Source organism: Corapipo altera, unplaced genomic scaffold (genome assembly GCF_003945725.1).
Source record: "Corapipo altera isolate COAL_440 unplaced genomic scaffold, ASM394572v1 104, whole genome shotgun sequence".
NCBI classification, from domain to species: Eukaryota; Metazoa; Chordata; class Aves; order Passeriformes; family Pipridae; genus Corapipo; species Corapipo altera.
Window position 1 is genome coordinate 4,566,945 of NW_020884920.1, and position 6,522 is coordinate 4,573,466.

Below are 6,522 nucleotides of genomic sequence, written 5' to 3' on the forward strand. Positions count from 1 at the left end.
AGGGGCGGCCGCGGGCGGGGAAGGTCAGCGCCGCCCGAGGGGCGAAGGCGGCGGCGCTGCCCGTGGCGGGATGCGGCCCCGGGGGCCGGGAGGAGGAGGGCCGGCCCCGGGAGGCTCCTTCCGTCCACGGCTATTTTTAAAGGCGGGGAGGGAGCGGCGAGTCCTCCAGGGTGACCTCCTTCTGCCGGGGCCCGGCGGGCGCGGGGCTCGGTACCGCGCCCGCTGCTGCTGCCGCCGGGGCGGGAGAGCCGCCAGGGCAGGCTGGGACTGCCCGCGGAGCAGCGGTGGAAGTTTGGGAATCGGTAACTTTGAAATGGGAAGAAAGAGACAGAAAGAAATGTCACAGAATCACTTAGGATGGAAAAGACGTCTGAGATCGTCGAGTTCAGCCTGTGACCGAACACCACCAGACCAGACCAGAGCACTGAGTGCCTCACCCAGTCTTTCCTTAAACAGCTCCAGGGACGGTGACTCCACCATTCCCTGGGCAGCCTATTCCAATCGGCCTTTCTGGGAAGAAATTCTTCCTGATGTCCGACCTATAAGCCTCCCCTGGCACATCTTGAGACAATGTCTCGTTGGGCTACTTTAAAAATCTGTGTGCACAGTTCTCCACCTGCTGAAAATGTTTGGGTTTATCCTGCATTTCCTGACGTTGGCATTTTTCTGTCCTGCCCCAGGGCTGACTGATGCAACCAGCAGCTGCTGAAAGCTGCTGCAGTGTTTTGTGAGTTTTCTTTTGTCCTGCTGCCTCACCTCGAAACTCTGATATCCCTCTTAACTAGAAACTATGATATCCCTCTTAATTTTTGTTGTGGCTTTTCCTTCACTTTGTTCCCTTACTGCAATTCAGCACCATTTGCTTTGATGGTGTTGAATCTACACAGCCAAGGGAGAGCCACAAGTAGCCCTCAAAATTCTGGCGCTGATGTGAATTGCAGGAATGCTGTCTGTGTTCAGGGAATTCAAAAGTAATTGTACTGGAAGAGCCAATGGAATTTCTGCATCAGTGTGGTTCATACAAACAGCTAAGAATACCACAGTGGTAAAGCTGTCTGCACCCAGTGCTGGCACTGCCCCAGCACGGGAGGTGTGGAGTTTTCATGGGGATTTTTTCATGTGGCACAGACCTGTCCTCTCAGCAGAAGAGAAGGGGGGGGAAAAAAAAAGGTATGGAAAAGAGCACTTAATAACTTCAATAAAAATTATTCTTCCAGGGTGAAAACTGACGCAGACTTAAAAGTGAGTTCTTGCCGTGTAACTTCATCTGTGAACTGTACAATAATTGTTGTTTGAGGTGATTTGTTTTCAAAGCTGTGATTGCTCTTGATCTTATGATGAAAAATATTCATAAACACGAGTCACTCCATGAACCTGCTGCATATATTATTTTTCCTTTGCCAGTGAGAAGGAGATGGAACAGAACAGATCCACCACTGAGCAGCGTTTCACAATCTCCATCAAAAGAGATGGTGGTTTTTTGGTGTCACCCTGTACAAACGTGATGGAGGATGATGTTTTGGGTGACGACAGCGAGGTGCTGCTTCTTCCTGGCAGCTGCAGAGCAGGAGATACACATGACAGGGCCTCTGCCTCTCCATCAGAGGCTGATCCCAAATCACACCTGCCTGTCTTGTTTGGCTGCTGCAGCACAGGTTGTGTACAGGCAGCGCTGACAGACCTGATGTCATCACATGATGACATGTGCTTTTTATAGGGTGAATACAGTTTTCTTACTCTGGGCAGGATTCTTGTCCAAAGACACATTCCTTTGAACTGAATATGCTGATCCAGTTTTCCTCGTAACTGAGCTGCTCAAGGAGTGTTTGTAGTTGTCAGCCAGACGGTCTAAAAGGCATCTGTGTGTCGGAGGTGGTGTGAGGAGACTCAGTACTGAATAAAATCCTGTCTGCTGTGAGACTAGAGCAGCTTTCATTTAAAAATATATATATAAAAAAAAAGAACCAGCAACTCTATCTATGGAGACTGAATCCCTTCATAAATGGCTTTATTGATACAGAGAAGTCTGTAATTGGTCAAAAAGCGCTTTCCTCGCTAGGAGTGAATGTAAGGACATTAATTTCACAGGATGTTGACTGTGAACTCCAGCTGGCTCTGGTGGTGAAATAATAACATCCAACAAAAAAACCAAAAACACTGAAGGGAACCAACTAAATATTTGTTTTTCTTCATTCTGGATAGACTCTTTAATGGAGACTGTCTAAAGGGAATTGTTGATCTGTAGACCAAAACAACTTTTTCATACAGAACAGACACTGGATTGTACTGGGTGTGTTTGTATAAAAGGCAGTGGACAGCGTGTCGTTTGTTCCCCTGGGAGATGTTCTGACAAACTCTGGAAAGAACAGCTTTCATGTCATCACCGCTGCCTGCACTGGCTCCTCTCTGCCTTTACTGAGCTCTCTCACTACCTGCACTGCTCAGATTTCTGGTACTCTGCTTGCAGCAATGATTGACCTATTTCCATCAGCTTGGCTAATCATTAGTTGACTTAAAATTGACACCTCCTCGTTTTCCAGGGGCTGGAGTTTGTTGTTATGGTTTGGTGATGTTTTCCTTAGTGTTCAGGGAACTTTCTGGTCCCTTGTTGAGGCTGCTTGATGATCTCCCCAGTGTTCTCCTGTCATTTTTCCTATTTGTGTTTAAGGTGCATCTCCTGCACTAAGGTCTTGCTTTATTGCTAAGCTTTTCCTGTTCTTCCTCTGCTTTAATGCCCTTCTTAAGGCCCCAGGCCTGGTAGATTGTGGGGGCACTCAGCAGAGAAACAATTCCCCAGGTGTTTGAGCTGGGACGTGTTAGTGCTTTCCGTGCACCATCCCCTGAGTAGGAGCACACTCGTGAATATGACTTGGAGGTGGAATATTTCCACTGAGACTTAAAGCCAGTCCACAGCTCATTCCTTAATCTTGAAATTAAATTAAATTTCTTCAAGAAGGATTTATGTTGGAGGGAGGGAAGTTTAGTGTTTGAATTTGTCATGCCTCGACTCTTAACTTGCTCCAGCTTGGCTGAGAGGCTGACAATGCCCAGAGACACCTAGAATGTCTTTTTTTTTTTTTTTTTTTGCAGATCACTTGCACAACCAGCACAAAGCCCCTCTTGCACTGCTGAACTAGACTCTGTGTGCTGTTTGTGACACATCTTATCACACTGCTGCAAGCCTTTCCTTTCTTACTGTCTTAACTACTGATCAAACCGGTCTTCATTTGCAGTTAATCTGATTGCCTGTTTGGTGCTCTGAGCAATACTGTTGCCCAGGAATATTCTCCTGTTTTAAAAAAAAACTTTAATAAAACTCGACCTATGTGTTAAGGGAGGGGTTTAAAAGGAACTTTCTTTTGCCCAGAACTGTACCCGCGCTTTGTGCAGCTTGAGGTTGTTTCTAAGTGTGATCCTGAGCATTTTGCAGAACTGAGATAGTTGGATGACTTGAAAGCCTCACCAAAACTCTGTCTGGCAGATTGAGGAATGCCACTAGGCTGAGGGCAACAAACTTGGGAGGCTCAGGCAGGTGAGCAGTGGCAGGAGGAGGCTGGGGGTTCTCCCAGGATGTTTTTACCTGCCCTGTTCTCAGCACTCTGTTCCTTTGTTTCTCCCATTTCCACTTGGCACCTGGCAAAACTGAAGGTCTTTTCACATGGAGTGGCATTGTGCTTCCTCCTTGGAATGTTATTTCTTTATCCACAGGAAAAAAACCTATCAAATTGAAACTTCCGTTGAATTGAATTGAAGCAGCAAGTTGCTGTTTTCAGGAGCCTGCTTCCAAGCTGGAGGCACAGAAATGGAGCTGCTCTGAGGGGTGGAACTTAGGGAAAAATTCTTCCCTGTGAGGGTGGTGAGGCCCTGGCACAGGTTGCCCAGAGAAGCTGTGGCTGCCCCATCCCTGGAAATGTCCCAGGCCAGGTTGGATGGGGCTTGGAGCAACCTGGGCTAGTGGAAGGTGTCCCTGCTTATGGCAGGGGGTGGAACTGGATGGTCTTTTAAATTCCCTTCCAACCCAAACCATTCCATGATTCTATGAACTGCTGGAGTTGCTATTGTTCAGCAGCTGCAGCACCCCTCTCCTGGTGCTCTCTGATATTCCCATGTTAGGAAGACAATCCAAATGTAATTTGAACCTTGCCCTATAGCTAACACAGACACTTCTGCCCCTCCTGCTGCTGTAGGTCTGTTAACAATGGATTCCTTATTTATAACTTTGGCAATACCAAAATTTGACATTGGTGATTTTTAAGTGATTTACATCTTGCTGTGCCGAATACTTCAGAGTTCTGTTACATTCCCCCACCCAGGCATTCATTTTGCAGCTGGAATGAGACACTAAAATTTCTCAAGTATAGAAAGCCTGAAGCTGTAATAGAACAAATATTTGGATATAAGGTCCAGAATTATTCTTACAGAACAACTGTACAACTTGTTAACTTAGCCCTCTTTTTTGGGGTGGGGAGACAGGTCCTGGAAAATCATTTGGTTCAGTAATAACAACTGCTTTTAGGTTCTAGTCTGTCTAGTAAACAGCCTGATGGGCTTCTGAACACCAGGCAGCATTTTATGTCTTCTGGAACTAGGTGCTCTCTGGTTATTTACTATTCTTTTCAATAAAACAGAGTTTATACAAAATCCCCACACTTGATGCCAGCTCAGAGTTGCTTGCACAGCTCTGCATTTGTGTTTGTCATGGCCAGGGGGTGGGTGACAAGCTCCAAAAGGCAAATTCCGTGGCCTCCAGTGTTTGAGCAAATCCAGTTGCTTTGAGTGGATTTGTTGGTTTGCAGCTGCTGTGTTCAATTGAAAGGCTGTGTCAGGGGAGATCGACTCTGTGCATTGAGGTCCTCGCTCCTACTCAGCTGAAACCTCCTCAAGCCCACATACCTCATCTGTGTCTTTTTCTGTATCATCTGAAATCAGTTTTCAGCTTTTCTTGCTCTGAGGGCAGCCAGTTCTTGTGTGGAAATAATAACGTGGTAACCCCACTTCTCTGCACAGAAATGGAGACTTGCTGCTTGCCTTGCTGACTCTTCACGTGTCCTCTCATTTGAGCAGTTAACTTTTTGTTCTTTGTCGTTGTTTTTGGCTTGTCTGTTTTGCCATTTGCAGCTTCAGCACTGTGATAGAGATTTATTCTGATTTTTAGAGGACTAATTTGAGGAAAAAGCACAGTTGGGGGGGCAGACTTTTTCAGGGATGAAGCCTTTGTGCAGCTTAGTTGCCAGTGGTTTTTCTTTTCCAACAGAACATACTTTAAATTCTGCTTGTTTTGGCGTAGGAGGATTGTGCTTTTCTTGACTTTATTGTTATAAAGCCCCAGAGCCTGGCAAGCCAAAAGATTCCAGAGGAGATGGACAGTGCTGCCTCTGGCCAATCTGTTGGATTCCTGCTCTCTGACAGGTGTTCATGGTATGACTCTGCTTGTGCAGTGATGGTGAAAGGAAAAAGGGGTGTTCAGAGGGAAGGACAGCAAGGAGATCTGAGCAAGGAGAAGTGAGGCTGATGGGTTAATGCCACCTATCCTGGTGCTGAGCCTGGAAAAATCCCATGTAATGTAGTTACTGAATTCCTGGAGTTAGAAGCCCAGTTCCCATGGCTCCTGAACAGGCAGAGAAGGAACGGGCTCGCTTCACATGTGTTTTATCATAGAATCATAGAATAGATTGGGTTGGAAAAGACCTCCAAGATCATCAAGTCCAACTCCAATTACTATATCATGGCACTAAGGGCCACGTCCAATCTCTTTTTAAAAACCTCCAGGGATGGTGAATCCAGCACCTCTCTGGGTAGGCCGTTCCAATGCCTGATAACCCTCTCTGTAAAGAATTTCTTCCTAATTTCTCCCTCTCTGCAAAGAATTTTTCCCAGTGATGGCAGGAGATCCTGGAGTGACAAGGCCACTGTGCTATTCCTAAGCCTCTGGGAAGTTCTTAGTTGAATTTACATTCTGCTTCTCTATTTTGCAGACCCATCTGTATGTTCCTAAGTATTACAACACTCTGAGAGTGCTCCTTGGTAGGAAATACTAATTTTATCCGGAGGGTTGTGTTAGCACTGGGTGGGCTTCCAGCTCAAAAATGCCTTTCAGCAATAGCTTTTCCATGAAGTCATTATGCCCCAGAGAGTGGTTTCACATAGTCTGGGTGGTGGTGTGCAGAGTTACCTTAAGTCTCAGCATGTCCATGTCTTTTGTAATGAAACTGGAGTATTTGATTCGGAAGAAGCTGCACTTGGGCCACCAAGAAGAAGAGTCCTTGGCAGCAGCCATGACCAGCAGTGTCCTTAATGTCAGTGTAACACCTGCTTAACTGGTTCTTTGTTAGAAACTCCTTATATAGGTGCTTTCTTTAAATTTTTTTTCTTTAAATTTTTTTTCTTTAAATTTTTTTTCTTTAAATTTTTTTCTTTAAATTTTTTTCTTTAAATTTTTTTCTTTAAATTTTTTTTCTTTCAATTTTTTTCTTTAAATTTTTTTTCTTTCAATTTTTTTCTTTCAATTTTTTTTCTTTCAAT

The 6,522-nt window shown here is 45.3% G+C and overlaps 1 protein-coding gene across 1 annotated transcript in view; it reads left to right on the top strand.

Moving 5' to 3' along the window:
- The window catches only part of TMEM11 (transmembrane protein 11), a 9,855-nt gene that overhangs the window by 599 nt on the left and 2,734 nt on the right, over positions 1–6,522 (top strand). The window lies entirely within an intron of this gene.